Source organism: Podarcis liolepis (assembly GCF_965112155.1).
Source record: "Podarcis liolepis genome assembly, chromosome: 13".
Lineage (NCBI taxonomy): Eukaryota > Metazoa > Chordata > Lepidosauria > Squamata > Lacertidae > Podarcis > Podarcis liolepis.
In genome coordinates, this window is record NC_139573.1 from 57,556,254 (window position 1) to 57,565,871 (window position 9,618).

Genomic DNA, 9,618 nt, shown 5'->3' on the forward strand with positions numbered 1-9,618 from the left:
TAAACCACAGCTTCCTGCTCTGCTGCCACACCACATCCATGTGGATCAACAGCATGGGAGCACATTGCAGAAAATGATTGTGGCAGGAGGACGTTTAATCCAGGCTTCGCCAACCTGGTGCCCTCCAGACGTTTTGAAGTGCAGCTCCCAAGCAGCCCAGAAAAGCACCCTGGCCTTGTGTTGCAGGCATAAGTCCATCTCCTAGAACCTGCAGGTCAAAACGCCCAATGCAACTGGGCAGGTGCTTCTCCCTGTGAGCTCCAAAGTTCCTCGCTGCAACAGACACCGTCTCAAGACCAGCTGGGGAACGGAACGCAGGAAGCCGCCTTGGCCCACCTGGCTCAGTGCTCCAGGGTTTCAGGCAGGGTTGCTCTCTTGCTGAGCCACGGAGAGAGGAGGAGGCTGGGGTCCTCAAGTCCAGAGGGTCAGTTTGCCACTGTGGGAACCAGCAGCCAGGAACACTACTCTCCAGTTAAAACCACTTTACTGACATCTGATCTGATCCCAGGCACAATTCAAAGTGCTGCTGATGACCAGTAAATCTATGGCCTGAACCTGCCCGGGTGCAAAGATCCTCAGGGGAGCACCTTCTCTCAGTCCCCTCAGCACCAGATGCTGGCGGGGATGCGAGAGCAAGCCTTTTCTACAGCTGCTCCCAGAAGGCGGGATTCCCTCCCAAGAGAGGCCAGACGGGCTCCCTCTTTTGTGTCTTCCTGGAACAGGCCTCTGGAAAGGGAGGTGCAGGCAGCACTGACCACTGGGCAGCTGTCAGGGCAAACTGCTGGCTCTAAACGGGGTCTGGTGTATTACAACTGTTGGTTTTTTAAACTAGTTTTTTTCCACTACTTTGTATTTTATAACATTAAGAATGTACTGGCCACGGGCCAATAACGTTGCTGACACTGCACGGGTAATTAGACCCTTGCTCTGCAGGAACCTGGAGATGGGCTTTTAGTGTGGCTGCCCCTGTTCTATGGAAAAGCTTCCCTGCCCGCTGACACCTCCTGGAAATGTTCTGACAGGCTTCCCCAGCTGGGTAAAGGGGTCTTCACCACTTGTCAGGGCACCAGTCTTGTTTTTAAAGGTACTGGTTGTTTTTATGCTTTTAACTGTTTGTCATTATCTTATGGGTAAATCGCCTTGAGACAATGGCATAGAAGGCGATTAATAAATGCCACTAATAAAAAATAACAACAATGGTGCTGTTTTTAAACGTTGGAAGCCACCTTGAATGACTATTTGGGGGAAAGGAAGGGATATAAATAAATTAAATACAAAGACCAGTCGCATCTGACATAGCTCCCCTTATATCCATTCACAGGCACGCCTCTCTGCCCCACCTAAGAGACGGGCAGCTTCGGCCCCTTTAAGACCCTCGCCTAAGTTTCTGCCCTTAATTCGCCAGATGCCTCCGACCTCGGATTACGAGATGCTCTTTGGCTGAACAGCTTCTTTGTAAAAGACACTAAAGGGAGCTCTTCTGCTCCTGCTCAGCCAGAGAGAAGGAGGTTAGTGCGCTCATCCATCCCTGGTCATGTGAAAGGAACGAGATCAGCTTAAAAGGGTTGGGGGGGGGCAGAGAGACACACAGCCTCACTGCAATTTAACTCTTGCACAGCCTCTGCCTCTTCAGACCCAGAATTACTGTGTGCAGCCCAACCCATCAGGAACTATGCCGAGATTGCACTTTTATAAAAAATAGGGGGTTGGGGAATAAACACATTTACTGTAAGCTCCTTTCATGGAAAGACAAGGGCCAGCTGGAAGGTGAGCTGTATTGCAAGGGGATGGGGAGATAATGTTTGCTGCATTTGTTTGTGCCTCTCACAACACAGCCAAGCAAACTCCTACTTCTCAGAGCTTGTTCTTTCTCAAAAGATTCCGGATTAAAGGATGGGCATGATCTTAGCAGGAAATCAGCCCCTGATGTGGGCACAACAAACAAAAATGCAGGTTCTGGAAAGCCTCCACCTCCTCCAGCAAAATGGGATTTCTCTTAATCTACAAACTAGAGGGACATCAAGAAGATCATCTCCCTGCTGGGTCAAACCCACTGAGTCGTGTTTGCAGGACTTGCCAGCCAGGTGCCCCCAAGCTCTGCCTCTACCTCCCCGCCATCATGGCAGGCTGCCCCTGCACATGGAGGTTTGCTTCTCAGCATTTTATCTAAGGTTCCAAAGACAGAATTGCTTTGGTGGACCAGACCAGCAACCAGCTGCAAGCCAGGCAAAAGCCTTTTGCCCACCCACCCCCTCTGCTCACAAGAGGCTCAGGTAGTTCCACAGCAGGGGTGGCAAACGTGTGGCCCTCCAGAGGCTGCTGAAGCATCATCTCCAGCCAAGGTGCCCAAGTCAGGGGCAATGGACATTCAGGAGAACAGCAGCATGCAAGTTTGTGAAGCGTTCAATAATTTAATTTTAAAAAGGGGGGTCCAGCCCCCCCCCCAGGTTACACATCTCTGCGAAGGAGGCCAACAGTCTACTTGTCAACCCTCCACTCCGTTCAAAAAAATATTGGATTATTCAAGACAGCAGATTTCCTTTCGCTATCAAAAAACCCCTCCATTTACACGTAATGCCAAGAATTCCAAACAGTAGCCTAAAAAGAAAATCAATGTACTGCTGAGGTGGGTTGCTTGAGATCTCCCTTGTTCTCCATCCCACTGCGGCCATGAGGATGTGTCAGCAACATTTACCCTTTTCATTAAAAGCACCCCTGCGCTCCTTTAGAAATTAAAAACCACAGGTACATGCCCACCTCCTGCTCCTGCCCCAAGGAGGACCAAGGGGGGTGAGGCACTGGGCAGACCAACCTCTCCACACAGATCACAGACTTGCAGAGTTGGAAGGTACATCCACCCCCCCCCCCCCACACACACACGTTCCCAGGGTGGGGGGCAGGTGATTTCCAACACACACAAGGCTTGCCAGGTAATCAAAGAAAACACCACTCTCTTGTCAGTTCTGAGAAAACTTCACCACGTTTCACCGGCCTAAGCAGAAGCAATTCTGTCACTCATTCCAATTTTAGGGGGGAGGGGAGCAGATTAATCATCCAAAGGAAAGATTTCCAGCCCTTTACCCCAAAGTGAGAGATTCCATAGCAGGCAATAAGAGGCCACCTGGGTAGTAGCCAAATTGCAGAGCCTCTTCTCTCCCCCCCCCCCCCGCGAAAAAGGCTCTTCCAGGCAGGCCAGGAGATTCCCACTGCCCCTGGGCCAAAGCAGCCTTTTCCGGCGCCCCCAGAGGCACCTGCAGCTCAGCCAGCAAGTTCACCCCCCCCCCGGCTAGCAGGAGCAGCAGGCTGCCCCCCCCCATGAAGCAAGGCGGATGGGACGGCAGTAAGGAGTGATTGTGGGGCTGGGGGGCCACGGGCGCCCTTTGGCTGGGGTGACCTTGGGGCAGGCACGTCACATTTCTCAGCTCGACCCACCTGGCCCCGAAAAGATGCATGTCAACTAAGAGGCAGCTTGGTGGCAAAAGCAGAACCCGACCAAACGCTCCGAGGGGCTAACAAAAGGCGCGAGGGAAAAGCCCGAGGAAGAGAGGAGGGGGCGAGGGAAGGATGGGCCCGCGCAGCCCCCTCTCCCCCGCCCCGAGGCCGGAGCCCCGTCGCCCCGCGGCCCTTACCCGGCAAGCGCCGCCGCGCTCCTCCTCTTCAGGCCGCCCCCGGCGGGAGCAGCCGGCGCGTCCGGAGAGCCATGGAGCCGCGGCGGGGAGAGAAGGAGGTCCTGGCCGGAGAGCGCGCCAGGCGGAGGTCCAGGGCGGCCGAGTCGGCGCGGGGTCAGGCGACGCGCAGCAGCCGCGGGCGCCGCGGGCCGGGCCGCCGCCCCCGGGCATGGGCCGCCGCCTCACGGGCAGCGAGGGCCGCGCCGCGGCACGGCGGGCCGGGGGAGCCAGCCGCCCGCCGCGCTCCTCTCCCGCCGGGGCCGCGCGCCGCCGGGCCGAGGCGACATGGAGGGCGGGCGGCGGCGGCAGCAGCGAGGGGCGCCGCCGGGCGGCTGCTCCCTTTGTGTGCGCCCGACCCTCGCCGGCCGCCGGGCGCAGGAAGGGCGCCGCGCCCCGACAGGCGGCCAAGGGCGCTCCGGGCGACGCCGGCGGATGGAAGGCTTCTCCGACTCCGGCGCCCAGGAAGGCGAGCGGCGCCCCAGCTGCCCCGGCGCGGAGCCAACGGAGGACAAGGCGGCGGCGGCGGCTTGGCGTTCCCTGGAAGCGGCGAGGGCGCGGCGGCGGCGGCGGCGCGGCTGCAAAGCCCAAATCCGGTTTTCGGCGAGGCTAGGCGGCAGCCGGGTCCTGGCGGCTCCGCATCCCCGGAGGCGGCTCCACGGCCCGGGCCTCCGGCCTCCGGCTGGCTGCCCGGCTGGCGGCGGCGGCGCTGCGGCGGCTGCTTCCTGGCCCGCTCCGTCCGCGGCGGCGGCTCCGGCGACACTGAGCGCAGGCGAGCCGGGCGCAGGCGGCCAGGCGCGGCGGGGCGCGCGCGCTCCTCCCCGGCGCAAGGCGCACGCGGCTCGGCCCCGCCCCCGTCTCCCCGGCAGCCGTTGCCCCGGCGACGCCACGAAGCGTCTCTCGCGCTCGCGCCGCCCCTGCCGGCAAGCCACGTGGCTCCTGCGCGGGAAATTCGAAGGCGACTCCCCGGCCGGGACTCCGCGCGGGAGACATTTCCACGCTGCTTGATTGACTTTTGTTAAAAAGAAGAACCCTCAAAAAAAGATAAAGCAAGGAGAGGCTTGGGAATGTTAAAACAGCAACTGCAAACTAAAAACTCTCATCTTCCTTCTAAACACTATGTGTGTGTGTATAATTTTCTGTTTTATAATTTAGAATACTCATTTAAGGAACCTTAAAATATCAATGACTTCTCTTTCCATGGTTCATTTTGCATATTATAAATCTCTGCATATTTTACATAAACTAAACCATTCAGCATTCCATTATTACATCCATCAAGACTTATTTACACTGTTGAATTTATTTTAATACTGGCAACGTTTTCAAGTGTACACAATTTCCCTCCATATAAGCAATAAACATTTTCCAATCTCCTTTAAACGTATGTTCTTCTTGTTCCCTTATACTATATGTTAGGTCCGCAAGCTGCGCATATTCCATCAGTTTAAGTTGCCATTCTTCTTTAGTTGGGACCTCGCTCATTTTCCATTTTTGTGCTAAGAAAACACGGGCTGCAGTAGTCACATAAATAACCTTTTTTGACATCTGGGAATTTCCATCTGAATTATACCCAACAAAAAGGATTCGGGTGTGTGGTTTTTTTTGTTTTTTTGTTTTTTGAAAAGTACTTTAAAACATTTTTTCAATTCATTATGAATTATTTCCCAATACTCTTTTACCCTCACATATGAAAGAATGTTCTCTCAACCTCATTGCATCTCCAGCACTTATCTGATTCCGTCTTATACATCTTAGCAAGCCTATTCGGAGTTAAACACCATCTGTAAATCATTTTCAAGCAGTTCTTCAAAGAATAACATGCTGTAAACATCAAATCACTCTTCCAAAGTTTTTCCCAGAGATTAAAATCTATATTATGTCCTATATCTATTGCCCAAACTGCCATAGAGGCTTTGACAAGCTCGTCTTTGGATTTATTTATTTATTTATTTAATTTCTATAACGCTTTATATTTTTAAGAAAAATCTCAAAGCTGTTTACAGCATATTAAATCCATAAAACATAAATAAAACAATCTGAAGAAAGTCAAATATATATACAGTCAAAGCGACATAACAGAAGAAAATATTACAGTGGAACCTTGAGTTGCGGACGTAATCTGTCCCGGAGGCACGTCCACAACTCAAAGCGTTTGCATCCAGAAAAGTGGCGTCTGCGCACGCAGCGCAATTTAGTGCTTCTGCACATGTGCGTGCAGCGAAACCCAGAAGTAACCGTTCCGGTATTTCCGGGTTGCCGCAGGACGCAACTTGAAAAGACGTAACCTGAAGCAGACGCAACATGAGGTATGACTGTATCTTAAAGATTTCAAAATAAAACATTACAAAGGAGGTCAACTACAGAATACATATTTAACATAGAAGGCTGGGTGAATCTGGGCCCCACCCCCTAGGCCAGGTGGAAAGGGCCTTGCAGGGAGCATTTTAGATTGTATGTTTTAGATAAAAGTTTTTCTTTGTTTTGTAGAAGTTCTTTTTCAAATTGTGAGCTTTGGTCTGAAAAACTATTTTTCCTGTCTATTTTAAACATTTCATGCAACATGATATTGTAACCAGTCTGTAACATGGCTCCTTACACTGTCCATTGATTTCAGTTTAGGTTCCCTCTCTGTAAAGTGCAGCAATTCCCTGTCTATCTATATTGACTCTCTTAATTGTAATAGCCTCGATAGGAGATAGCCACAAAGGTGTTTTCCTTTCCAGCAGATTTTTATATTTCTCCCAAACTCTATACAAATTCTTCCTTAGAATATGATTCATAAAACTTTTATAAATTTTCACCTTCCCATTCCAGAGATATGCATGCCAGCTGAATTTTTAAAAAATGACCTTCTAAGTCTGCATTATCCAATGTAATCCATGCTTTTAACCAACACAGGCAGGCTGCATCATAGTATATTTGCAGGTCTAGCAGGGCAAAGCCTCCTCTTTCTTTTTTATCTATCATAATTTTATGTTTAATTCTTGGCTTTCCCCCCTGCCAGATGAATTTAGAAATATCCTCCTTCCATTCTTTGAAGTAGCCTGAATTATTTACAATTTAAATTGATTGGAATAAAAACAGCATCCTGGGTAGTAGATTCATTTTGATAGCTGAGATTCTGCCAAACAGGGAAGAGCTTCACTCTCTCCCAAATCTAAAATCTAAATCTAATTGGAGATCTAAACACCTTTTTAACACCATTGCTTTTAATTGAGCCTGACATGTCATTAGGGATGGCTGCAATGCAGAAGACTGGGCAGATTTGCAGATGAGAAGGCTGCCCGCCTGCAGCTCTTAGCCACCTGCTCTGCCTCTGTGGCCTGAGGCAGCAATGCTTCTGAGTTCCAGCTCCTGCCAATCACAAGCCAGGAGAATCCATGTTGCGCTCAGGTTCTGCTTGCAGGCTCCGCAGGGATCTGGCTGACCACTGCTAGAAGAGGATGCTGGAATCTTTTTCAGAGTGGTTCTTTCTGACTGAATGATTCTTATTTTGGCTGCCTTGTGAATTTCATCCAGTTTCACATGTGCTCAATCACAAGTCCATTTTTTTGTAGATTAAAAAAAAAAACCTCGTAAATTCCACACACATTTTTTTCATTTTGAAAAATTAATCCCTAAAAATCTGCATTCTGTATGCAGAAAAATACTACATTTCCCCAAAAAATACATGTATTTTGCACACAATCTAGAAACTAAAACTGCACCACAAAATTCTCATTCAATCGTTTGCTGTCCTTCAATCTGCATGTAAATCTGGGACCAGTGAATGAGGCTGAGTTACTTTAAAATGTGGATGGAACAAATTTCACTTTCATCCCCCACATCTTCCTAGGTCCTCTAATTGAAGTATGGGATAGGTATAAAAACCTATTAGAACCTGGACTACTACACTGGTTATCTCCTTTAGAAGTCACGAGTGTAAAGAAAATTAATATGAGAGGCAATTGGATCACATATGGTCAATTGTTATTTAAAGGAGGAGGAAAATGGAAAATAAAATCATATGAACAGGTTAAAGAACATGTATATGATTGGTTGCATTATTTTCAAATAAATGAAATGTTTAGGAAAGATATTAAAGATGGCGGTTTTGCTGACAAGGATTCTAAATTTCAGATTGAAATAATAGATAATGATTTTAAAATTTTATCCAAAATGTATAAGTTGTTGCTAGAATGGAATCTGAAGGATGAGGAAGTCAAGTCGGTTATGATACATTGGGCCAGAGACTTTGGCTATAACATACAATTTGAGGATTGGGAAAAACTATGGAAAGAAAATTTAAAATTTACAGCATGTATGATGTTAAAAGAAAACGTTATGAAAATGTTTTATAGATGGTATATAACACCGGTAAAATTAGCGAAAATGTATAAGACATGTAACAAGTGTTGGAAATGTAAAGATAAAGAAGGCTCTTTTTACCATATGTGGTGGGAATGTAAGAAAGTGAAAGGCTTCTGGGAAAGGATATATAATGAATTGAAGAAGATTTTAAAATACACATTTATAAAGAAACCAGAGGTCTTTCTGTTAGGAATATTAGGAAATGAGATAAAAAGAAAGGATTGTAAATTTTTCCAATATGCAGTGACAGCGGCAAGAGTGTTACTGGCCCAGAAATGGAAACAACAGGAAATACCGACGGTGCAATAATGGAGAATGAAGCTGTTAGACTATGCTGAGCTGGATAAATTGACTGGGAAGATTAGATATTTAAGAGACCAAAAGTTCATCGAGGACTGGGGGAAATTTGTGGAATATCTGGAAAGTATAAGTGAGGGACAGATAACGCTAGAGGGGTTTAAAGAAGCACTGTGAAAAAACTGAGAAGTATTGTTTAAAGGGAATAGAAAAGAAAGATATAAATAATGACAATATAAACCTAAGGAATGCGTAACTTAAATAATGACTATGGATGATTTACGGAAAAGCTGAAGGAAGTCCAGAAAAGAAATAATTTGTGAAAAATTGGATGTGAAATTAGTATGTGTTTTTGTTTTTGTTGTAAACTAATAAAAATTATTTCAAGAGAAATTTCACTTTCATCCCTAGTAAGCAAATATGTATATTTACTTTATTGTAGGTATGGGATCACAGGAAGCTGCTGTATACGAGTCAGATGATGTGTCTTTGTACAGTAGTTCAGTATTGGCTACACTCATTGGCAGCAGCTCTCCAGATTTTCAGACAGGGCATCATTTCCAAACCCTGCATAGAGAACATGTTGCAGGCTAGATTTGGAACCTTCTGCAGGCCAAGCTGGTGCTCTTTCCGTCCCCACCATCCGTGCACAAATCTTCCTTGCACAGAGTCAGACCGTTGATCCATCTAGCCAAATGGTGTCTGCTCTGACTGGCAGCACCGCTTTAAAGTGCCAGGCAGAGGTCTTACACATCACACAGCATACATGAATTTTCAAAAAGTTTCAACAAAGTACCTCACCTAAGACTCCTAAGTAAGCTTAGGTAAAGGGACCCCTGACCGTTAGGTCCAGTCACAAACGACTCTGGGTTTGTGGCGCTCATCTCACTTTATTGGCCGAGGGAGCCGGCGTACAGCTTCTGGGTTATGTGACCAGCATGACTAAGCCGCTTCTGGCGAACCAGAGCAATGCACGGAAACGCCATTTACCTTCCCGCCAGAGCGATACCTATTGATCTACTTGCACTTTGACGTGCTTTCGAACTGCTAGGTTGGCAGGAGCAGGGACCGAGCAACGGGAGCTCACTCTGTCGCGGGGATTCGAACCGCCGACCTTCTGATCGGTGAGCCCTAGGCTCTGTGGTTTAGACCACAGAGCCACCCACGTCCCTTATTATAAGTAAGCTTAGCAGTCAATAAATAACAGAAGAGGTCCTCTTGTGGATCAGGAATTGGCTAAACATCAGGGAACAGGAAGTAGGAATAAATGAACAGCTCTCTGAAAGGGGAGAGGTAGAAAGTG

General features: G+C 48.1%; 1 protein-coding gene across 1 annotated transcript in view; it reads right to left on the minus strand.

The window, feature by feature from the left end:
• FAM222A (family with sequence similarity 222 member A) overlaps window positions 1-3,768 on the minus strand; it is an 84,865-nt gene extending 81,097 nt beyond the window's left edge. Inside the window, exon 1 of the mRNA XM_083470978.1 lies at window positions 3,630-3,768. The gene's annotated coding sequence lies outside the window, so the exon portion shown is untranslated. The remainder of the gene's footprint in view (window positions 1-3,629) is intronic.
• Window positions 3,769-9,618: the final 5,850 nt, after the last annotated feature.